The following is a 26,404-nucleotide window of genomic DNA, read 5'->3' as shown; positions in this document are numbered from 1 at the left end:
TGTTGAAGATGTTCTTTTCGCAGTTTCAGTGCAAGGTTTACCGTAGTGTGCAGGTTGTTCACAAAACTGACATGTAACCAGCTGATTTTCATAGGTAATCAGCGTTTTACACGGATGTGTCCCACCTTGACCACAAATGATGTATGATGGAATTGCCTTACGTAGTTGCATGCGTACCACTCGCACGCCATTCCGGATGCCGGGGAAAAAATTCCGCCATACTTCTCTTTCGATGGAAAGAACTTCACCGTATTGCGACATAATTTCCCGAACGCACTGATCGCTGGACTGCGGGGGAAGGTCATGCACGCGTACTTGTATGGCATTGTCCACCATGTGCACAGGAATTTTGTATTTAATATTGTCACACTCAACGCTGTGCACCTCGTTGTTAACCGAAGCGAATGCAATTGCATCGCTTTCACGTTTAAACATAATGTACACACAGTTCGACGCCTTGTTGAATTGAATCTCAGTTACATTATTAGCATCTAGATGCATTCGTTCTTTAAGTAAGATTTCAATTTCATTTGCTGCTGGTCTAACTTTGCAACGCTTGAAATCTATACAAATTGAATTTGGCCTTGTTGGCCAAGTTTCAGGCTTTGTTAAATCGTATTTGCCCATTTCGTACACTCTATTGTTCACTGCACTGTATTGTCTTTGTTTCTTTTGCTTCGACCGCAAACGATTTTGGACTGTGTTGGCTGAGATGCGAGCACGAACTGAGTATAACAACAAGTTTGCACATTATAAAACTGAAGTCGTACATTGTTCTCTTTGAAAAAAGACAACCTTCTTTTGCTACATATATGTGAATATGTGATGATTTAAACGGTTTTTCGAAAAATTCAATCTTATTCAGAATTGGACGGCCTTCCATTTTCCAAACCAAATTTACGTTTGTGACGTTCTCTAAACAAACTATCGAACAATCTTTCAGCAAAACCCAGTTATCCTCAAAGTTTGTACACAAACTGTAGTTGGTAAGAGTGATTTTACAATTCGATGCACCCTTCTCTACTATATAATCATATTTTCTCTGTTGTGATTCTTTGATGTTTATCGATTCCGCAGTATCTATTACCTCTGTTAATCGATTCGCAATTTCTTTTAAAGGTAAAGGTCCAGCATGAAGCATTTTTTTTTATTGAATGAAGATAGTTTTCGAACGGATAAGCGGTTAGAGTTGATAAGGGTCCAAACTTGGCAACTTCGTCTACTACATGACATAAATTATGTACATTGCTTGTTAGATATTCTACGCCATAAAGATTTTTGTAGTTGTTTTATGAAATCAATAAACAAGTCTCTGGCAACTGCACGGAACCCCTCGCGATCGTGAAACAACCAAAATGTTAGTTGTTTTTCTGAATTCGATTGGTTAAAATTTGGTACAACTAATCGATTGTTGTTTCAACTAAACTGTCATTTTTGTTTTTCGATTAGCAGAAACGATGGTTGAAACAACTAATTCAACTGTTTGAAAAAAAATGCTGTCAATTAGTGAGGACACATACCTTTCAATTTCAACAAATATTTTAGTTGAAATAACTGGTGTTGTTATTGAAACAAAATTCTGTTAGTTGAAAAATAAATCGGTTTTATTTGTTTGTTTGTTTTGAGATCAGTAAAGATCTAAATTCTAAAAAAAATACTTCTGATTCGATCGGAAATGATTGATGTAGAAAAACGTTTTCAATCAGCAAAAGTGCCCGGAGGGGCGAGTAAATTAGCGAAATTATTAAATTTACCTAAAATGATGCTTTCAAACGGTTGAACTAAAGTTATGCACTGATAATTTTAGTCAATTTATATGAGCTTTGGTGCATCAACCGCTGGGAATTGGAATTTTGCGACGGCAATTCAAACGCGCCATTCAATCGCAGCGCGTTCTGTGCGTTTGAAACCCTTCGCTTCTGTTACTTTTATAAATTAAATTCATGTCAAAAAGCGTTTTATTGCTAATGCATGAACATAATCGTCGGTATCAAACAGCTGGAAGTAAAACAGTCTGCTGGAAGTAAATCAATGATCGAATTTGAAGCATAAAATTTTTGCGCATACCTGAAACATTACGAGATGATCATTTTCTAATTTGTCACCAAATCTTTTTTATCTTAAACAAGGTTAATTTTATCACAACACCGCTGTTAGATAAACACTTGTTATCATAAATTTCTCAAATCGAATGAACACAATTTCACCAAACGCTTTAACCATCGATGTTGTTTTCATTGACATTTTGAAGCGACGCGAACAGATTTCAACTAAAAAAGTTGTTGATTTTGCATTGCGATTATTGTTTTGCTTTCAACTGTCTCCGGCATTTGACAGCATTCAAAACAACATATTTTTTAACTACTTGAATATATGCAAATCAAAAACCATATTGGTTGAATCAAAAAGAAATTAGTTAAATCAACTGTCGCAAAAATCAAAAACTGCGATATCGCAATTTTATGATCGAAGGGTTCTCCGTGTGGAAGTAAAATTCCGTACTGCTTAGCCGAACAAATTCTTACTGCACAAAGCAACATGAGAAAATGTTCATAATATTTTTCTGTCAAATAATCTTTTAGTACAACCAAGACAACATAGTTTAAAAAATTACGGTATTCTAAACCTTTCCAAAGAGATGCTAATTCCAAATGAACGCATTCTACGGTGAATTTCACGTGGAAAACGTATTTTCACTATAAAATCTGATATTTCATTTTTGCCTTTCTCATATAGAAAGGTTATGCAATCATTGTGAAAACCGACTTTTGAACCGAGGCCCGGAGGGCCGAGTGTCATATACCATTCGACTCAGTTCGTCGAGTACGCAAAATGTCTGTCTGTGTGTGTGTGTGTGTGTGTGTGTGTGTGTGTGTGTGTGTGTGTGTGTGTGTGTGTGTGTGTGTGTGTGTGTGTGTGTGTGTGTGTGTGTGTGTGTGTGTGTGTGTGTGTGTGTGTGTGTGTGTGTGTGTGTGTGTGTGTGTGTGTGTGTGTGTGTGTGTGTGTGTGTGTGTGTGTGTGTGTGTGTGTGTGTGTGTGTGTGTGTGTGTGTGTGTGTGTGTGTGTGTGTGTGTGTGTGTGTGTGTGTGTGTGTGTGTGCGTATGTGTGTATGTAACGTTTTTTGCACTAACTTTTCTCGGAGATGCCTGAACCAATTTTCACCAACTTAGATTCAAATGAAAGGTTTTGAGGTCCCATACAAAATTCCTGAATATTATTTGGATCCGACTTCCGGTTCGAGAGTTATGGGGTAAAATGTGCAAAAAAAAGAAAATATATGTTCTAACTTTTCTCATAGATGGCGCGACCGATTTTCACAAACTTGAGTTCAAATGAAAGGTCCTGTAGTCCCATACGTAATTCCTAAATTTCATGTGGATCCGACTTCCGTATCCGGAAATATAGAGTAAAGTGGGTTAAAAATTGTATACCATCACGGAAAATGGGGAAAAACCTTAAAAAAATTCTAAATCGACCTCAAATGTTTTCCAATTGATAGTTTTTAATCAGGCATCATTACACCACTAGGTGGATTAAAACAGGTTTTTTCTATGATACTCCATTTAGCGCGTTTTGTCATTGAGCCTGTTCGCCATCCATTCAGTAACTTCCGCATTACTCCTAATTCTAATAAATGAAGTGCATCGGAAACTATGACATCTTCTATCGTATCTATTGGTATTCGAATTAATGGTGTCTCACAGCGTTGATGTTCGAAATATTCTCTGTTGCGAAATTTTTCATTGGTTCGCAGTGGGCAATTAGTTTCTGGGTATATAACTGTTCCAGCTGTATAACAATATTTCCCTTTTGTTGTACATTTCAGACAGCCATGTTTACCGTTAAAATTGATCACACCTTTGATAAAAGAGCGAGCAGGCGAGTCACAAATGAAACAACAAACTCAGACATCAACGTTATAACCGTTTACCTCGTTCGAGAATAGGAAGAAGCTCATCAATAAACGGATTAAGAAACTCAACAGCATTCTTGGGTTTGCTGATGCCATAGTATATACCTATTGCCATTGGGGGTAATTCAGAAAACTCGTGAATATTACAAAAAATAGGCCAGAAGCTTTTGTTACTACTTTTGTGAACTGGTAAACCGTCAATATTAATATTTATTGATATCGATGTTGGTCGGTCAAGTTTGTCTAATGCTTTACGCAAGCACTTTTCGAACCCATGGTGCCAATATTGGCCATTGCCCGACATTTCTATGATATCTATATGCCTCGGAGTTCTCATAATAGAACGAGCATCACTTGGTAGATTTAAACTTAAATGGGAGTTGAGGATTCCTACTAAAGATTTCAAAGCAGTCTGAGTGATATGAAACTCAGTAGACCAGATCCGAATATCTGCAACTATATTGGAACTTCCAGCTGAAATGATTTGAATTATAGATTAATCGGTAAGCCCTGATATACTAACATAGTACAATTATTGTGTTCAACTTGTTCTGGATGCGTTCGATAATTATCACCAATAGGCATTGATCTAACCGATTCAGTAGAAAGCCCTTGACTAGAAATGATTTCATCTTGACGTGTTAATCGCTCTACATTTTCATTTGGTAATGTAATGGTAATGATATGATTGATATCTCCCGCCATTATTTATTTATTATCATAACTTTCGTCATATCGATGTTTCTAACAATTGTCTTATACGAACAATTTCGTGCTCAATGCGATATAACGCAATCAACTATGCGATATTCCATATAACCATCACTGCATAGATTTATTTATGAATTCATTCATACATATTAAGACTGTACGCGTATGTTTTTACGATGCTGTATGATTCATCGTAACAAGTATTATATGTAGCATCGTATGCGACAAAAAAATAGATTTAGAATTGCATTTTAAACGAAACAATTTAAACAATCTTATCCGATTTCGGGTTGTCTTGCAAGTTAATTTTAGTAAAAGGGTCCATGGCCCAAAATAGTGTGGGAATCCCTGGCCTAGAGCAATCACGAATATGGACCGAGAATGATGAGGTCGTTAATGCACTTTGTTACACTGGTAGATCTCAAGGCCTGAACTTCAGGTAGTTTTTAGATGGTTCATCGGTTACGTTGGTAGACCTTAAGGCCTTTTCTAAGGAAGTTTTGGATGAGCAAGTTCTTCTACAGGTCTTACCACAGTATGTTAATTTTCTGTAAATAATTTAGTTCCTTAATGTATTAATGTATTCCTTGTTTTACGAAGTGTCAACAGTAATTCCTTTTTGTATAATTTTTTTAGTTAGCCTATATCGTTCTGGATCCCTTAAAAGGAAATCAATTCCACTGGGATTCCGCAATATTTATTAATAATGTTTAATTGCACATCATGAAAATACAAACATCTCAGCGTTTCTTTTTTAGTAGTATTTTGCCAGATTATTTTTTTTTTTTGAGCTGAGATTAGTTTGCGTCCACTACCAGTACTACGAGTACATACCGCATTCAATAGACATATAAAAGTGATTGTACACAATATTTGCTTTCCAGATAATTCTTGGATGCCCACGATCTTTATTAGATTTTTTGAAACTAAACAACTCATTAATGTACATTTCACAATATTCAATTCCCTGAAGCATGTTAGATTGTTTTGTATCTATATCAGTGCGGTAAAATTTCATTTTCAATCGAATGAAATAAGATGAAAATGAAACTTATGGCCGCTGACAGTCAGCATATCCCTACTAGTTAATTTGACTTTTGCTGCCATTTTCAAGTGAAGCTCCCGGAATTCATCGTCTGTTGAATAATCGTATCTAGTCATTTGAAGTTTTGCTTGCTCAGTTTCGAGTGCCAAGTAGTATCCTGCTTCAATGCCTTCGCTCTTGGTAGTAAGCAAATTCGAACGAATAGAATTATAAATGGAGCAAAGTATTAAAAATGAAAACTGAAGGAGGAAACAATTAATTTATGTGTATTGTGATTGATATTTCAGTTATCTGGTTTGTCTTTCATCTATTTTCTTGAACCAATTCGAATGTTTACATGAACCTCATTTGAAGGCCGCTCTTACACTATTGAAAGAGATATTTTGTTACTTCAAGAGATCAACTGACGGTGGTTTAACCAGCCTCGATTGAAGAGAAACGAGTGATGATCTGAATGCTGCCCGTTCGGGCCGTCAACAAACATTGTGTGTGTCAGAGAGTGAAGTGTACTGCATTAGAGAGATCGTCAATGTGTTCCACATTCAGTTTCAATTGAATTGAATGAAGTTTTACAGCACTGATCTATATATATATATATATATATATATATATATATATATATATATATATATATATATATATATATATATATATATATATATATATATATATATATATATATATATATATATATATATATATATATATATATATATATATATATAATGCAGAGATCATTCTATGAAATCGCATCACGTAAGAATGGATGGACGGATTTACTTAATTCTTTTTTTGTTTGTTCAGTTTTTACCCCCACCGGGTTCGTACATCAAAAAAATTAGGAAAACTTGTTGGAAAAGTGGGAAAAATCCATAAAGTTTTTTTGTATGGACAATGGAATTTTCCACTGAAAAAGTCTCCCATGCTTGCTAGATCATGGATAGGTGTTTGGCGCATAACGAATTGCATAAGTATTTGACCGTCGAAAGAAAGAATAACATAGATCGTTGAAAAAATCTTTTGGCGCGCAACAAGCTGTTTTGTGTGAAGATTTCACATGCATATTTGAGCAACGTGCTTAAATGCAGGCATGTCCAAACACTGCACTGCACTGCGTGCTTCATATAACCACCGCCACCGCGTGTATTGAGAATGCCAGTGCGTGCCAGTGCACAAAGAGAAACACGAAACGCAATATCCGAAGCCACGGTGCTCGTGGCGCTGTTTTATTTTCGGCACTGGTGTTTCAAGCTTCGGCATACACCGAAACCGCGTATTTTCAGTTTCGTTAAACACCGGAGCCGAGTGTTTTCAATTTCGCGAAGGCACCGAAGAGCTCCCATGCGTTGGTTATATTGTCAATCAATTGAATTCAATCAGACGCGTATTGATGAAAAAAGAATTAATCATTCAAACGCATTTTTCGTTATACCGTGGCGCTATAGGTGCTTATAGTACAAGCAACGTATGTGGCAAAATCGGGAACACTCGGCTTCGGTGTTTGCCGAAGTCAGGAACACTCGACTTCAGTGCTGCCCGAAAATCCAAGCACCGGTGTTTGACAATTACACGACCACCGTTACGGGTGCTTTTTCTACTGCGTTCGGTGTATGTTTTTCAACACGGGCACGAAGCGTAGCATTCAATACTCCTGGTGGTGTGCTCACGAGTGAAGGTGAGTACCGTGCAGAACGGATCCGTGTTTTTGCCATGCCTGCTTAAATGGGTATCAAAATTATTGCTTGTTAACTGTTCTAACTATATAATCGGTAGAAGTTTTGATAGTGGATAGTGTACAATGGAGTCAAATGAGAATAATACAGCAATTTATTGAATGAATCAATGAAAAGATTGTGCTGTAGAAGCGATAAAGTCAAACTACGAAATTTTCCTTGCATTTCGCTTTCAAATGATTTAGACTAAATTTAGATTACAATAAATTGCCATAATGAATTGAGACTGGCATTTTATATTCTGTTGAAGACTGTTCAAATTGGTAAGATCAATATCAAATAAAAATTGAAGCGAAGTCTCTTCAGACAACCGAAAGTTTCACAGAGTCTGAAAAATATTAATTTTTTAAATTTTTTAAAGTACGCGTGACATATTTTGGCAACTTGAACGTACAGAACAAGTTCTTAGCGAACTTTGCTCACAGGTGAACAAGGAGCGGCTTTAATGTTTGTTTCGTTGCGTCGGGTGAACATTTAAGTGTGGACAATTCTTTAAAAACAAGCTGGTTTGAATGATATTCATTAGCTTTGAATGCTTCTTAAGAAAAAATCATTTTCTTTTTTACGAGCTTTTGGCTACTTGAGCTAAATACATACCCAAGTAGCAAATGTAACTTATTGAACTTTCAAGATGTTTTACAATTGATTTAGAAATGTTATTTATGTTTGATATGTTCAGAAAGATTTTTAAATATTTTAAAATTGGTTGTGCAACTTATCACTGCTAAGTTTCACAATACTACCGAAAAAATCACTGTAGAACAACTTTAAGTACATCTAAAACAATTGTGCAGTAAATCACCAACTTGTTTATGTTTCACTAAAGTTCTGCCAAAAAAATCACATCATCATGTGAAACGGAAGTAACTATAACAATTGTGCAACTTATCAAAAACTTTCCAAACGGCTGTCATAATTGTAGCGGACACAATATACGTCGAAATTGCTTTAAATCTCTTGTGGAAGAAAAATTAGTGAAATAATTGATGCTCTCCGCAAGGCAAAAATGATTAGCCGAATTGATAACCTTGCTGTAAAAATATGTTTCTGCTGAGTTTTGGCTGCCTCTTGAATTTTTAGCTCAGTGTGTGCAGTTTTCTTCAGTTTTAGAAATAACAATGATATAAAATTTTATATAGCAGAGTTAGCAGCAGTTCATTATAGTTTGAGTGTAATCGTCACATTATCTCCAAACCATTATTTTCTTTTCACAGATAGTCTGAGTGCAATTGAAGCCATTCGCTCAAAGGCTGCTGGCAAAAATGAACCTTTTTTCTTGGGCAAAATAAAACAGTGCCTGAACGTCATATTGAATAATAATTATCAAATCACAATAGTTTGGGTCCCGGCTCATTGCTCCATTCCAGGCAATGAAAGAGCCGATATTTTAGCCAAACGTGGTGCTATTGAGGGTGAAATTTATGAGAGACCAATTGCTTTCAATGAATTCTATAGCGCGTCTCGCCAAAGAACACTTGCCAGCTGGCAAGCTTCTTGGGATAAAGATGATCTGGGTCGGTGGATGCACTCAATTATTCCTAAAATATCGACAAAGGCATGGTTCAGGGGATTGGATGTGAGTAGAGATTTCATTCGTGTGATGTCCAGACTCATGTCCAATCACTACACGTTAGATTCTCCTTCGAATTGGACTTTCCGAGACTAATCATTGTGCTTGTGGCGAAGGTTACCGCGATATTGACCATGTTGTTTGGACATGCGTGGAGTATCGTGATGTCAGATCTCAACTAATAAATTCCTTGCGTACCCAAGGTAGACTATCCAATGTCCCAGTTCGCGACATTCTTGCTTGTCGTGACGTTCCTTACATGAAACTTCTTTTTTATTTCATTAAGTCCATTGGAGTTCCAATTTAAATTTTATTTTATGTTAGACTGTTTTCTCTTCCATGAGTTCAACCAATAGCCAGCTATCTTATATTAAATAAAAGTGATGAACTGATACAAACAAACCTGAAATAGTTATAAGATCATGTACAAAATAAATGTATTTCATTTAATGTAATTTATAATAGCAACTCGCTTGATAAAAACAGTGTTTAGATTAACTAATGAATACCAACATACTAATAGGATATTCGAAATGTATTAGGTTTAAAGTACTATGTATTGTAGATGCCACGGCGAAGAAAAACTTATGTATATTGCCTATGAAATAAACGTATTTATAAAAAAAAATGATATAAAATTCAAAACTTGCAAAAAAGTTGTGCAAGATTTATCTGTTTGAATTGAACGCAAAACTTGCAGACATGACATTATTATCATAAAAGTTGCAGGAATACAGCATTACATACGCAATGAAAACAAAAATCAATCAGGTAAATTGTATTCGGTTTTCATCTCGCGAAAAAAATAAGCAGACCTGACATCACTTTTCAAAGATATTGAACGAAAAGTTAATGTCATCATAGATATGTATCACCGCTTGTGCAACTTGTTTTTGCAACTCCAGCACACGGACTTACCAAAATAATACCTACAGTGCGTATCACAAAAGTCGGGTTCGCTAAGATGAATGACTATACTGTATTGTTGTTCAATTTAACTAGAAGATTTAAACTGATAAAAAAACAAAACGTAGATCAATACTTTCCGAAATATTAAAATGTTAATGTTATTTAAATAATATATGTCATTACGTTGGGTGAACCATTTTCTATTCAACTCACTGTTACAATCGATGCCATATTGCAAAATATTTAAGAAAAAATCATTTCGAGATTTTTCAGGTTTAATTACACATTAGTAAACACCATTCCATTCCGATGATTCTCATTCAAAATAATAGACTGAAATTTTCACAGTAATTGGTGCACAATCATTAAAAACGCGTTAATTCAAAGGCAATTGAAAATTTCGGCCGTACGAATACATGTTTCACCATAAAAATGCAGTTCGTTGTCGATTTTTCAATTACAAAAACACAAAAGATCAATTCTACAATATGTAGCATTACAATTTTTCTTGTGCAGATTATTTTACAAGATCCATGTTTGTGTTAAGAGCAGTTGTATTGAAAATCAAATGTGAAACTTATTCGTTAGAAATTAAGTTTGCATGTTTTTGTAAACGTCATTCCATTTCTTGTTTACATTACGTAGTAGTTCTCACGAGTTTCACAATTGTTTTTTCACTGATTTTATTACTGCCTTTGTGATGGGATCGAGGCATGAGTTTTTGTATCAGTTATATGTTGCACAACACAGAAAAATTGCGCTTTTTCCATAACACAACAGTTATCAGAATAGTAATATAAACTAACTTGATAAATTGCACAATCGGTAGACAAATACAGGACAGCAACTTAACATGCTACTTGGGTATTGTCAATATAACATACCACCCCCCCCCCCCCCCTCCCAGGCTTTTGGAAGGTTTTCAATAGTTCCATGAATAACTTAACTTTTCTTCTAATTTGGCGCCTTCCCCACCATTTGAAACCCCCTCACTTCCTGGACCCACCCAACCCCCCCCCCCCATTTAACACCTCTCCCCCCTTGAACCATTCTCCTTTTGAACAATCCCTTGAACGATTCCTGCACACGGGCCTGGATTGTAGGTTTAGTAATCAGTAAAATAATGAAAAGAAACGTTAACCACATAGTCGTTTGATAATTCTACCGTCCGAAAACATAAATTAGAATAAATATATTTGGGCGAGACGAAGTTCGAAGGGTCAGCTAGTATGTATATAAATTCTAAGTTTATGAAATTCAAATTTTAATATTCTACCGATTATAATTGATGTCGTTCAGGATAGCGAAAAATCTAAGATATATGATTTATTATTAATTGAAATCATGCAATAAATTATTTTTAAATTGTAGTTGGTTTCTTTTGCCATGGGTTAGTATATGAAATTCATATAATTTTACGTACTATTTCTTATTGTACAAAACCATTGAAATTATTTAAAATTTTCGTGTTGTCACAAAATATATTTTATTAGTAAAATTCAAATTCTACGTCTCTATGAACCGGTTGATATCAACACGGATTGTAATATATTCACTTCGATTTGCAGAAACGTTTTAACGTAATATATGTATATCGAAAATTTAGAAATTTTCGATCTTTTACCAATTTTTTTTTTGAGATTTTACGGAAAACCTAAAACAAAATCAAAATTTTAGTAGTTATCAATTGCGTTTGGGTTGTGCATAAAAATTTGTTAGATCTTTTGTGCAATACAAAGATATAATTATTTTTTGATTTAAGGTATATTTACCGAAATTTTAAGGATTGTCAGTGAAATCCAAGTTTCAGCTATATTGTAAATTTTGTTCATAATAAATTTCCAACTAAAATAATAAAAAAGTATATGTCATAAGATTTAAAAATTTTTTGATTTGATTTTGTTTGGCAAAATTTTCCCAATAATAGAAATTCTCTGTATTTGTACCAAATTTCTTCATATTTTTTGAACGGATATATAATTTTGTCCATCAATACATTGATTCTGGTAATGATACCAATATTTTGGAGTAGAAAAAAGTACATGTCATCGGTATAATTTTTGAGTTATATACAAGCATGTGAAAAAAATAAAAAATTATGATTATGATAAAAAAAGAACCGGAATTTTCATTTTAAAATATCCACGCTTGTCCAATCGGTAAACTTTTATTCTCTCAACGTTTATACACATTCTGTCAAATTTTGACGCATATCGTACGATTAGTTTTTGTTTGGCGTCTATACAAAGAAGTTGAAAAATTTTCGTGTGGCGATTTTTATAATGGATGGTTTCGGTTCGTTTTCGAAGCGCCATTCGGTCGATTGTTGTGCGGTTTCGACGTCATATTCATAGATCCACAACTCATCACCAGTTATGATACATTCGATGAATGTGGGGTTACTATCTGCGTTGGAAATCATCTCTTTGGCCACATTAACACGACGCTGTTTTTGAATAAAATTTAGCTTTTTTGGCACCAGCCGAGAAGCGACGCGTTTCAAACCCAAAATATCAGTTAAAATGTGTTCGGCTGATCCATAAGAGATGCCTAACAACACAGCAATCTCTCTAATCGATACAGAACGATTTTGCAACATGATTTGCTTCGCCGATTCAATGTTTTCTTCAGTAACAGATGTTGTTGGGCGGCCAGGGATCTCATCATGATCCAAGCTTGTACGACCTCCTTTGAAGCGTTTATACCACTCGTATGCCTGTGTTTTTCCTAGACACGATTCACCAAAGGCCTTTTCTTAAATCCATTTGCAACACAAAATTTGATGCACGCACGTTGATCTAAATTTTCATCCATTATAAAAATCGCCACACGAAAATTTTTCAACTTCTTTGTATAGACGCCAAACAAAAACTAATCGTACGATATGCGTCAAAATTTGACAGAATGTGTATAAAAGTGTTGCCAACGTTGAGAGAATAAAAGTTTACCAATTAAACAAGCGCGGGAATTTTAAAATGAAAATTCTTTTTTGATCATAAAGTATTTATAAATTCAACGTTTTTTTAAGGTTTTCTTTGATATTGCAGGAATATTTTCTATGCGACGTTTATGCCAAAGGTAAGTAAATAGGAAGGGCATATTGGGCACGTGAAAAAACTCTGGAACGTGAAAAATCAAATTTTCATTGGTCTTTCTTTACCAATCGTCTCCTACAAAGTTTTTGAATCAATCTACGAAATTCACAAAATTCGAGGGTGTAAAATTTATTAAGATTCGTTGAAAAACAACTGAGCTATGACAGCTCGAAGTTACCGTTCTAACTTTTTTTAAGGCTTGGTATTTGGAGTGTTAAAAATGAAAACTGAAGGCGGTAACTATTACTTTATGTGTATTCTGTGATTGACATTTCAGCTACCTGGTTTATCTTTCATCCATTATCTTGAACCAATTCGAATGTTTGCATGAACCTCCTTTGAAGGCCGCTCTCACACTATTGAAAGAGATATTTTGTTATTTCAAACGATCAACCGACGATGGGTAAACTGAGCTTTGATTTGAAGAGAATCGATTGAAGAACCGAACGCTGCCCGTTCGGGTCGTCAGCAAACATTGTGTGTGTGTGTGTGAGTGTGGGTGTGTCAGAGTGTGAAGCTTACTGCAGTAGAGAGATCGTCAATGTGTGTTTCACATTCGGTTTCAATTGAATTGAATGAAGTTTTACTGCACTGATGGTGATCATGTTTTGAGACGAATCGATTAGTAGATACTCCGAAACATGACGAACTGTAAATTTTGCGAGTGTGTTTGAATGAAAATAAAACGATCGCCGAAGAATTTAAAACCATTTCTTTTCATGGAAAAGTATGGCAATAGCTTAAATAATCATTTAAAAACATTTCACAGTTTGGTTCAAGTGCTACGTTGTAAGATATTATTCATGTTCAAACTACTAAGCAGAGCTGCTAAATGTCACTATCAACTAGCAACTTTGCACGACGAAGATTGGAAAGCTTATGTCACTGGACTGCTGCCAACCAGGCTCTACCAATCATCATATATTGAGTGTCTGAGAGCCGATCTGTCATAAGTCATAACTTAAATACTCTTGATATTACACTCACCAGGACGGTCATTGATTGTCGATGCGATTGATATTATCTTCATTTCTCCTGTCACTGCTTGATTACGATGTGACTAAATATTATGTTACACCAATAAACTCCGAAGTCCGATGACTTTTTGCGAAGAACAATGAACTTTATCAATTCATGTTTATGTTAGTACTCTCATCGATTTTTTTTTACTTCAATAGGGAATAGGAGAATGCCAGAGAAAACAAAAAAGTCGTCTGTTTTTGACTGAGTATACTCCTACTTGGTCATAGAACTATCGAGTATCTCATTTGACAGACACTTTGACCGTATCGATTACAGTTGACTGACAAATTGCAGCTCTGGTACTGAGATGAAGGGATGAGATGGAAATAGGAGCTCAGATGAAATAGGAAGCCGTTACCTTATGAAAAAACAGTTGTCAAAGTGGGTTTCGTTAATTCCCAGCGTTGTTTGGAGCTGAAATGCCAATCGGCGTGTCCGTTAAAAACACTAGAATACCCGCGGAATTTTGTCTATCTAATTAGAAAAGAATCGGTCTTCCAAGAACGAGTATCAAAATTGATCGAATACTTATTTAATGTATTCAAACTCCAAAAACTAGCAACCCTGAACCGGTTCGGAAAAAAGCTCCCTACTTCGGAAAACTGAACGATTTTCCCCTCCACCGAGAGCGAGCGGAAATCGGCGAAAGTCGTTCACCGTACGGAACAACAACAACGATGACGAACTTGTTGCAGGTCAGGACACACAACCAAGCCGAACGCCAAGCATGTCATCTGGCGGAACCGTGCGATGGAACCGGGACTGTTACTGAACCCGTGCTGCTGTAGTCTTGTCTTGTCGCAAATGCGAATTCAGTTCTTGCTGAACAACCGTGCGCTTCGGATCGCCCGCAGCGCTCAAGGAGCACTCAGTCAGTCCGACAACGAAAACACCGTTTCCTACTTTTAGGTGAACATCCGTGTGGCGAGTCGACCTCGCGTGAGAATTATTGTTTTTTTTCGGGTTTTTTTGCGCGCGTTTTTCCTGTGGCAGTGCCAGTGTCGGTGTGTGCATTTGTGTATGAGGAAAAGTATAACTGCTTACGAAATTCCGTGCAAGTTGTTGAGCGGGTGGCTTTTCCCATGCACGGCGGGCGGCAGAACTGCATGCTGTCAGTAGGATTAAATGGTAAAGTGCATAAAACCGTTCCGGCGCGCAGCAAATGGTGCTTCACATTGCAGCAATTGTAGATGGTTCTTTTTCTTGTGTTTCAAGGAAACGACGGAATCTCCCGGATGCACTGCCATTCGTCGAGGGCAGACAAATTGTATTTATCCTTTTTGTGCTATTTTAATTTCAAGTTGAATAATTCCGTTTAAATTTTGCGATAGAGCTTCGCGCGTCAAAAAAAAAAAGAGGGGAGATTTTATCTTGGGGTTTGGATTGGAGTTTGTGTTCAATAGTGAAATACAGTCGTCACACGTGGTGCCGGGTCCTGTGCCGTGCAGACAGACCGTCGAGGAGGCGTAGTTTTTGCATTAGTGGCTATTTAGGGGGAAGCAAAGGACAAACATTACGTTTAGCTTACGCTTCGCATCCGCATCGCTGGCCGGAAAGGTTGTCAGTGGAACAGCAGCAGGCTTCAGGCATCGGCCGGTCGGTCCGTTAGTCGTTCTTTTGTTATAAATTACTAACCAGTGCTGAAGCTTGTTTTACGAGCAGTTTAAGTGGTAATTTGCAGGCTTATGATGATACCAGCAGTGCTGGGCTCTTCTTGCACGTCAAAAGCCTCCGCACTCGTACACCATAGGGGTGGGATAAAAGTAGTCTAGTAGTCCTGTAGTTCCGGTTAAACGTTGCTGGCCGGGTGGTAGGCTGGTTAGCAGCTGGCCAAAACGACTTTAAGTCTTTCACCTTTGGAAGTCATTAAGAATTCATGAGACTTTAATGAAAAATCTAAACAGATCGGATCAGCTGAGTTTTTGTCTGAGAATTACCGTAGGCTAAAGTACTAGTATAATAATTCTTGTTATTCTCCGTCGGAAAGAAACAGCAAGAGTGTGTTTGTGTAAGACGGCGGTTTATAAAACCAGAACTTTGTGATTTCGCTGGAGATGTACGGTAAAAGATTCATAAAAAAACTTTTTTTGTAACTAGTGCGAAATGAGGAAAGTGTTTTTTTAGTGGCTAGAGTCTATTCTTAGAGATTTATGCGATGGGGATTACTTTGTTGAAAGTGACAAAAATGGAGCTGAAGTAATTTAGTCAAATTTAACTGGACCTGGATGAAACGTTGGTGCACTTCGGCCTAGGTAAGAGTTGATCAATTGTGTGCTACTTGATTTTTTTTATTTCGATGAAAGATTAATAATACAAGTATAAATTGTAAAGGTGTAATGAGGGTTGCGATACCCGATCAGTACGTGAGAACAAAATTAACACTGATGTTGTCCATTTTTGCTTTTTTCATATAGAAAGGCTATGCAATCGCTGTGAAAACCGACTTTACAACAGAGGCCCGGAGAGCCGAGTGTCATATACTATTCGACTCAGTTCGTCGCGATCACAAAATGTCTGTCTGTGTGTGTGTGTATGTTTGTATGTATCTGTGTATGTGACAAATAATGTCCCTCAATTTTCTCAGAGATGGCTGAACAGATTTCCACAAACTTAGATTCAAATGAAAGCTTTTATGACCTCATATAATTTTCCTGAGTTTTATTTGGATCCGATTTCCAGTTCCGAAATCACAAGGAAATATGTGAAAGTTTATTAAAAAATGCAATAAATTTTCTCGGAAATCGCATAACTGATTTTCACAAACTAAGTAGCAAATAAAAAGTCTTGAAATTCTTTAAAAAGTCTCCGAAAAGTTGATCCAGATTCGACTTCCGGTTCCGGTATTACAGTGCAATTAGTGAACATTTTCAATTTCATGAGTATTTTTTCACAAGCGATAGCGAAACGAGTTGCACATTTTTATATAACTTACTACTAAATTGATCTAGTTGACAGACCTTGTTAGTTAGTGAATATATAAAACTACTTTGGGACTAATAGTCCCCGGTTTCCGCTTTCGAAAGCACCGATAATAGTGAAGAAAATCTCCATAAACGGAACTCGCGTCGATTTCTCAGCAACGGTTCAGCGATTAATGATTCAAATTAAAGCTCTCTTTGTCTTTAAATATACTGTGCAATTTCAGCCTGATCCGACTTCTGGTTCCGAAGTTATAGGGCGATGAGTGTCAAAACATTCGAATGCAAAATGATGAATGCAGCTTTGTTCCGTTCGCAGCGTGCTTTGTTCAATTTTGTATAGCGTGCAGGGTTGCCACATTAAAATTTATATTTTTCAGGTGATCATGATAACGATGCTTTTCTATAAAAGTACACTTATTGCCTTTCTCATATAGAAAGTTTATACAATCATTTGAAAAATTGACTAGTGGAAATTGGCCCGAAGGGCTAAGTGTTCTATACAATTCGACACAGTTCATCGAGTTGAGCAATGTATGTGTCTGTATGAGTATGTGTCAAATAATGTCATGAAATAAAAAATCTCGTAGTCCCATAGGTTTCTATTGAATTTCACACCGTCATTTAGAGTGACGATGCAAAAAAGGGTACAATTCTTTTAGATTTGGCTTGGAACTGATTCAACTTGCAGGTTATATCAGTTACTTATTAAACGAACCGACTTTGGCTATACTGGTTGCAAGTTCCCGGTTCCAGAAGTACCGGAAATAGTGGTCAAAATGTTTAAAACCAGACTCACTTAATTTTCTTAGAGATGATAGGTTGCTGTTTAATTTCATCCGGGTCCGATTTCCGGTTCCAGAAGTATAGGGTACTTACCTTACCTTACCTAACAGCTATAGGCCTGGGGTGTCCTTTGTTGTATCAAGAATACGTCTCCACATAACTCGGTCCATGGCTGCTCGTCGCCAGCCACTCAAGGCACGGATGCTTCTGAGATCACCCTCCACTTGATCGATCCACCTTGCTCGCTGCGCTCCTCTTCTTCTTGTACCAGTCGGATTAGATTCAAGAACCATTTATGGTTATAATATTCCCAAAAAAACCTTCAACCTTTCATTGACAACCATTCATTGAACCATTTTCGTACATCCTCGAATATTTGAAAGTGTTGTTGCCAGTGGATAGGCTAGAATCAGAAGGCGCCAGGTCTGGTGAATAGGGTGGGTGCGGTAGGAGACCAACCGGTGTAGAAATTGGTTTGTCGTGATTACTACGATTTACTTTACTTTGGGGCGCCTTTTCAGAATTTACCCTGTACAATAATGAGTAGAACTCAATCGTCAAAATCTCTTGTTTTACTTAATTCAACAACATAATTTTTTCTACAGACCATCGGAAATGTGATCAGGAATTTGTGATTGAATTTTCAACAGTGTAAGATAACCATAAATAACTCAAAAATAAAGTTTTCTAAAACTTTTTGAAATAACGAGGAAAACTCTTCACTTTTGTATACGTTTTTCACACTCGGACGACTGGTTTGAGGTAGCCAGACACATATCAGTTTCGATGTTCTACTGAACGAGTGAAAAAGGTAAACTTTAATAAAAAATCATTTCATTTTTTATAGTGCTTTAGGCGGAACTGAATATCGAGGTGAGGTTCTTTCACCAATATTTCAGTAAGAACAAATCAGGTATAAGGCGTAAAACGCTTCGGTCTTCGGACTTCGGTTATCAAGAGGAGCAGTCGTCAGCAATGAAAGCAGACCTTGGTTTGTATTTGGTTCTTGAATTCAGGTTCAGTTTCTGAAGTCTATAAATCGGTTCCTTTTAGAGCTATTAATATATTTCTAAGTTCTTTCGAAGTTTTCATACTATGTAAATCTCTCATTTTGGTTGGTTCAGATCCAGAGTTCAGTTCCAGTTCCAGTCTCAAGAATTTAGTTCCATATTGAATCAATTGCGGGACATTCGCAGAGCTAGTCTCTCTTCAAAGAAGATCAATTTCGTCATCCTGCTGCTGGTCGTTTGCATTGGAGCAAAACACAAATAAAAGAGTAAAACGGTGAGAAACATTATGAAAAATCAGCCTTTCTGATGGTTCCAAACGTTATCTAAAAACCTGTTTTAGTCCACTTAGTGGTGTAATGATGCCTTTCTCATGTTCATTTTCTCCAGTATATTACAGCAGATATTCCCAAAAATACTACGATTTGAAAAGTTTAGAAAATAGTTTTGAAGATTTCTGTTGCAAAATATTGCTACATTGATTGATACTACATTTGAATTTAAGTTAGTGAAAATCTATTCAATCATATGTGAGAAAGTGAAGTGAGCTACATTTTAGGGTAACAGAGGTAAATACCTCTGGCCCACTTCAGTACCCTACCTTCGGAAGCAAGGGTTTAAGCCGAATGAAAATTGAAATATTCTTATGGTATCTTGAGACCTTTCATTTAAATCGAAGTTTGTGGAAATCGATTCAGCCATCTCCGAGAAAAGTGAGTGACATTATTTTCACATTTTTGGTGAATTAATTTCACATTTTTGGTGCATATGACCCTGTAGTGCTTATCAACCAGTAGTTCCGGAACTTCAGGAACTTTGTATGGGACCATGACAATATTTGTCGCACACACACACATTATATATGACATTTGGCCCTCCGGGTCTCAGTTCAAAAGTCGGTTTTTGCAGTGATTGTATAGCCTTTCTATATGAGAAAGGCAAAAACAAGAAAGATTGTTTCTTTGCAAATCGGAGAGAAAAATCATCAGTTTAGTGCAAATCTAGAAATATTTGGCTAGCTTTGTGCAATATTTGCAGTGCGAAACTCGGCTCAAACGAGTGCGAATAAAACCAGCATTTGAACAGTGTTTAAGGCCATCGTCCAAGCACCATGCGCGCGGGTGGTTTTAGGAAATTTTCGATGGAAATTTGGAAAATTTTCCAAAACCGAAAACATACAGACCTTTGAAATACTTTTATCTATCTACAGGGTGAAAATGGTTGGAAACTGCGGGAGATTTTCCGAGTCTTTTCAAAACTAGCTCTAAAAATTGAGTGTTTCTGTGATCTTTCACAATTATCTGGAAAAATAATGCGATGACAAATGGCTACAAAGATTCCATTCGGACACATTTTTGGAAAATCTTTTCATGCTTTTCATAGAATATCCACGAATTTCAAAAATTTCAACAAAATCGGTTATATGAACTTCATTGACTTTCCATGAAAAGCGTGAAAAGGTTTTCCAAAAATGTGTCCAAATGTGATCCTTGTTGCCAGCTTGAAGTTTTTTTTGAAAAAAAAAATTCATACCATCGAATTATTTTTCCAAATAATTTTGAAAGATTACGAAAAAGCTCATTTTTTCATGGCTATTTTTGATAAGACTCGGAAAATCTTCCAAATTTTCCAGCCATTTTCACCCTGTAGATAGATAAAAGTATTTTAAAGGTCTGTATGTTTTTGGTTTTGCAAATTTTTCAAAATTTATAACCACTTCCGTCACTCCATGAACGGAGACTCCAGTGTATACGACAAGAACGCCATTGGTGATTTGTTCCTTATGTTTGGTACTTGTTATCGTGTGAAGTTCAATTAATTCAATGGGGTATTTTCGTGTCACCAGTTGTGAAACTTTTCACCACAGATCAAGGGATTTTTGTCTTATCTTGTGATGTACCTCTAAATCGAATCTATCGAATTCGCAATATTTCTTCAGCTATTTATGAGAAATGGTAAAATATTACACAGAAGTCTATTTTTCGCGGGGGATACGCATTGCCCAAAAAAACCGCGTAAAAAAGATGTGATTGTATCTAACTTTTTACCTTTCTCTATAGAAAAGTATAAAAATTGCTAGAAAAACTGCTTTTAGAACGGACCCTCAGAGATACATAGTGTTATATACCAATCGACTCAGTTCGGCGAGTATGCAAAATGTCTGTGTGTATGTGCGTATGTGTGTATGCAATGTTTTTTTTTTGCACTAACTTTTCTCAGAGATGGCTGGACCAATTTTCACAAACTTAGATTCATGTTAAAAGTATTGTGATCCCATACAAAAGTCCTGAATATTATTCGGATCCTACTTCAGGGTCCGGTATTATGGGGTAAAATGTGCAAAAAGTTGTGAAAATAAATGTACCAACTTTTATCAAAGATAGCTTAACTGATTTTCACAAACTTAGACTCAAACGAAAGCTTTTTTTGTCCGATATGAACATCTTGATTTTTTTTTATCTGACTTCCGGTTTCGGAGTTATAGGGTAAAATGTGCAAACAAATCAAAATATGTGTACTAATTTTTCTCAGAGATGACATGACCGATTTTCACAAACTTAGATCCAAATCACTGGTCTTATGGTCCTTCACGAAACTTCTGAATTTCAACTGAATCCGACTTTTGGTTCCGGAGTTATAAGGTGATTAATACAAAAATTGCAATTTTAAACTATTTACTCACTTTTCTCAGAGATGCCGTTACCGATTTCAAAAAGCATTAACTCAAATGAATGGTCTTTTGGTCCCATACAAAACTTCTGAATTTCGTTTGGATCCGAACTCTGTTTCCGGGACTATAGAGTAAAGTGTGTAAACACTTTTATATCATCACTTAGAGGGGCGAAAAAGCGAAGAAAAAAAATTTAATTGACCCCCCACTAATCCATTCGATAGTCATCATCAGTAGACGGCCAAACAAACTGATTTCTGCTATCCTGGTTCCCAGATTCCGATTTCGGAGGCACAGGAAATAGTGGACATATATTCTCAAATTTATCCCACTCACTTTTCCCAGCGATGGGTTGATACATTTTCACAAACTTTTTTACGGAAGGTCCTGTCTTGTCTTGTCTTGTACGGAATTCCTGAATTTCATCCGGATTCGACATCTGGGTCCGGATATATAGGGTAAAGTGGATTAAAAATTTTATACCATCGCTTAAAAGGGTGAAACAAAAAATGTGAAACAAAATCTAAATCGACCAAAACAACTCCAATCGGTGGTCATTATCAGTAAGGTGGATTAAAACAGGTTTTTATCTCCGATTTGCAAAGAAGTAGTCTTTACAGTTCTTTTGATAACGTTTGGAGCCATTAGAAAGGCTGTTTTTGCAAAATGTTCCTCATCGTTCATTCAAAATGCAAATGTAACTTATTGAAATTTCAAGAGGTTTTACAATTGTTTTAGAATTGTTTTTTATGTTAGATAAGTTCAGAAAGATTTTCAAATATATTAAAATCGGTTGTGCAACTTATCACTGTTAAGTTTTACAATACTACCCAAAAAATCACTACAGAACAATTTAAGGTACATGTGCAACAATTGTGCAGCAAATTACCCAAGTTGCACTAGCAGTTATAGAAGCTTTGTAAAAATTTTCACATCGTCATGTAAAAACGAAGTACCTAAAACAATTGTTCAACTTATCAAAAATTTTCCAAATGACTGTCATAATTGTATCCGACTCAATATATGCCTAAATGGTTGTTTATCTCTCGTGAAGAAAAAAATAGTGAAATTATGCTCTCCGCAAGGCAAAAAATGGTAAGCCGAACTGAAAACCTCGCAGTAAAAACTATTTTGCTGCCGAGTCTGCATAGTCTTGGTTGCCTAATGATATATTAGATCAGTGTGTACAGATTTCTTCTTTTTTAGAAACACAATTCGAAGCTTGCAAATAAGTTGTACCAGATTTATCTGCTTGAAATGAACGCAGAACTTGCCGACATGAGAATATTATCATAAACGTTTCAGAAATACAGCATTACATATGCAATGAAAACAAAAAAACAATGAGATAATTTGTATCCGGTTTTATCAGGCGAAAAAAATGAACAGAACTGACATCACTTTTTAAAGATATTGAAAGAAAAGTTAATTTCATCATAGTTACTCTCCTTGTTATATTTTACCGCTTGTGCAACTTGGTTTTGCAACTAAAGCACTCCTACAGTGCGTATCACAAAAGTCGGGTTCACTAAGATTAATGACTGAACTGTATTGTTGTTTAAGTCAACTGGTTTGATTTGATAAAAATAATTCAATATGATAATTAAATGTAGCCATGTTTATATTTCCTTTTATTTAGGTAAAATAAATCATTACGTTGGGTGAACCATTTTTTTTTTCAACACGCTGTTACCCTCGATGCCATATTGGAATATATTGAAGAAAAATTTATTTCAAGAAAAAAACAAACATCAATATTATTAAAATCGTCTGAAAAGGTGTTTGATAGCTTTCTTATACATATTTTAAACACTATCCCGAACACTATGAATTGCGAAATTGAAATTAATCTCCGAAATCCAGTTCCAGAATTCATTTTCATCATGCAGGCTGAAATAGAATGTGGAAACTAAATTCTAAACCTGTTTTAGATTTCATTCACAGAAATTCAAAATTCAGCTCCCGAATCCAGATCTAGCAGCTGAATGCGATTTGCGTCAAATCGAGAGCACGACCAGAGCGTATGACGCTTTATACGAGGTTTGTTGTTACTGATGTTTGTGGAAGAACTTCACCATGAAATCCGGTTCCGTTTAAAGCAAAAGAAAAAAATGAACGAATTTCGAGCAAAATTAATAAGGTTTCATTCACCATTTCCACTTTTCCCAAATTACACATTGTTTGCAATAAGTCTTTCTTCTTAAAACTACGACCAAAAAGGCAAACATGAGGTTGGCTCTTTGATGCTCGTTCATATAAAACATTTTATGGAGTTTTATTTTGAGTTATTTATGTTTCTCTCTTACTCCTAAAAATTGCAGAACATATTCCCAATAGAATGAAGAAAGAATTATGCTACAAGATATATACAAGAGATATTCACGATTAAGTTCTACCCATTCTTGTGCAAAAGGCACCCCATATTCAAGTAAGACGTATTCACGTCAAAAAACTCCTACTTTTATAGTGCAAAAGGGGAATTTTGCTCTGTGGTTTGTCTTTCTCTATAGAAAGGCATTAAAAATGATGAAAAACCGACTTCCGAACAAAGCCTCGAAGACACTGTGTTGTATACATTTCGACTCAGTTCGACGAGATCAGAAAATGTCTGTTTGTGTGTGTGAATGTGTGTGCACTTTCCGAAGATATTTTTAAAGCTCAATTTTATCAGAGATGGCTGAACCGATTCTAACAAAGTTAGGTTTGTTTGAAAGCAACTGTCGGACCATTGATCAAGTTCAACGATCAAAAGGATGTGACTTTTGGTTCCGGAGATATAATGGCATAAGTGAGGTAGTTGTCAATTTCTCAGGCTCACGACATAACATGGAATTTCATCCGAGCTTGCATGACACAAGATCAGAGCATACCAATTAAGGGCTGAGGCCAGTGGAGAGAGGGCTATTTTCACACTTCAAATCTGATTTTCTCAGAAACGGTGACGAATATAGAAAAAAAACCCAACTGACATTCTCTTAGAAAATTTGTTTAGATTATTCTGTGAAAATTTCAGATTGATACATTGACATTAGCGGTCGGAAAAGTCTTTTTTCTGAAGGAAGAATTGCATAGCTGAAAACACCGTCTTTTAGGACATTGACAGCTGTCTAGTAACCCCATGCATTCTAAGACAATTGGCAGATGATGACGTGGTTTCAGTTACTGGACCCAAAGCTATTCATCTGCAAAAACCTGTTTTAATCTACCTAGTGGTGTAATGATGCCTTTCTCATGTACATATAATATTGTGGTATTCTATTCAAAATTTTTCTCTTCGATTTTTGAAAGAAACCAAGAGATTGTTTGTGCATTAACTAGTATAACATACAGAATAAAACAGTGCTTTGATTGCGTAGGGCATCCTTAAGAAAACGAAGTGGGTTTACTATTATATGCACTTCCGGCACCGGAACCCGAGAACCGGTATAATCAAAGTCAATGAAACAAGAATGCTATCTCGGACCACTTCTACTCATGCTATTTGTGAATTATCTCTGCAGTGAATTGTCGTCATTTGAAGTAATGTATGTATTGAAGAGTTTTGGTTGAATGTGAAAGAATAAGCAGTTTTGGGAATCATCAAACTCCAGACTTTACGCAGTATTCTGGAATACGTAGTTACGATCGTTCTCATCAACCGATATATTCTGCAAAAACAACGAATATTTGTTCATGGGATCTTTTTTTTTAATGCCCTTCCACACTCCCCCGCACCAAAAAGCTCACTCGGAGCTTCCTGTACACATACATACCTCAGCTCAGAAAAAAGTTCAATCAGAAAAAAATAAACAAAAATCGCGACAGCTGATGTATTTACATTTAACGATTATGTACTAACAAAGAAGGGAACATACTATTTGAGAGAGCACCCAGTGGAATGTAAGATTCCTTTTAAGGGGCTCTTAATAAAATTAATCAATTAACTAAATTCTTAAAAACAGAATCTAATAAATTATCTATCGGAGAAGGAAAAAAAGCCCTCTTGAGCTGACTGTGCCACCAGTTCTCGCTCAAGGGGGCACAAAAACCTCCTCTTCTTTTAATATCATAGTTAATGACTAAAACTTGAAATGAATAAAATGAGTTTGTGAATGGTGTCATGAATGAGTGGATGAGTAGATGCGTAGATGAATCTTGGTTTTTGATTTAATTGATTCTGTTAATAACAAAATCAGTCGTCGTTGCGTCGGGCAGTAAAACAGACTTTTTATTTTAGAAACCGCTAGAGTTAGTTGGAATACTACATAGAATTTACGGTCGCTCTGTCACATATAAAGTTTAGGCGATGTTAAAGCTCTCTGTGTATTATTTTCAGTTGAAAAACTCTTTTGGTGATAGTACTTTTTCGGTGAGATGGCTCTTTCGCTGAAATGACTTGCGACAAGATGAATTATTTTGGCGAAATGACCCATTTGGTGAAATGGCATAGGATTATTGGAGATTATAAGACACTTCAATCTATATATTTATAAAAATGCAGAGATCATTCATTGTAATCGCATCACTTGAGAACGGATTGACGTATTATAGCCTGTTCGCACTATACCGGGACCGTCCGGGACTATCCGGGACGTTTTTTTTCTTCATCGGCGATGACTGAGCTACCGGCGTGTGCATGTATTGGAATCCCGGACCCGGGATAAAATCCATTTGCTTGCCACCGATATTCCTCACCGAGTTTTTCGCACTATGCCGACAGCCCACACAGAAAGAGAGTGAATTGAGAGAGAGAGAGAGAGAGAGAGAGAGAGAGAGAGAGAGAGAGCGAAAGGAAGACCGAAGTGTGCTTGTTCATAGGTAGTTATGCTGATGGCAATTCAAATGAATCCAAATCGTTCCATTGATATTTCTTAGCTTAATTGATTGATTGATTTAGTTAATCATCAAGAGTCCTTACAATCGAGTAATGTCATTATAATTAGCCATTACATTACATATTGGGATGGTGATTTTTTAATTGTTGCTACTCATTACATATTGAATTACACTACTGATCCTCGTCTAAGGTCCCCTATTGATTAT

At 36.1% G+C, this 26,404-nt stretch overlaps 1 protein-coding gene and 1 pseudogene across 4 annotated transcripts in view; one reads left to right on the top strand and one right to left on the bottom strand.

Annotated features, from left to right (window-relative positions):
* Positions 1-959: 959 nt before the first annotated feature.
* The window catches only part of LOC131428708 (uncharacterized), a 53,489-nt pseudogene continuing 28,044 nt past the window's right edge, over positions 960-26,404 (bottom strand).
* The window catches only part of LOC131432486 (uncharacterized), a 335,082-nt gene continuing 323,447 nt past the window's right edge, over positions 14,770-26,404 (top strand). The window contains exons 1-2 of one of the 4 annotated variants that reach the window (XM_058598792.1): positions 14,770-14,909; positions 15,988-16,252. The gene's annotated coding sequence lies outside the window, so the exon portion shown is untranslated. Of the gene's footprint in view, positions 15,268-15,987; positions 16,253-26,404 lie in introns of all 4 variants that reach the window. The other 3 variants (XM_058598794.1, XM_058598791.1, XM_058598793.1) reach the window with 3 other exon arrangements.

The sequence above is a fragment of the Malaya genurostris genome, chromosome 2, assembly GCF_030247185.1.
Source record: "Malaya genurostris strain Urasoe2022 chromosome 2, Malgen_1.1, whole genome shotgun sequence".
In the NCBI taxonomy this organism is placed as follows: Eukaryota; Metazoa; Arthropoda; class Insecta; order Diptera; family Culicidae; genus Malaya; species Malaya genurostris.
The sequence above is the reverse complement of the archived record's forward strand: the minus strand, read 5'-3'. Positions and strand labels throughout refer to the sequence as shown.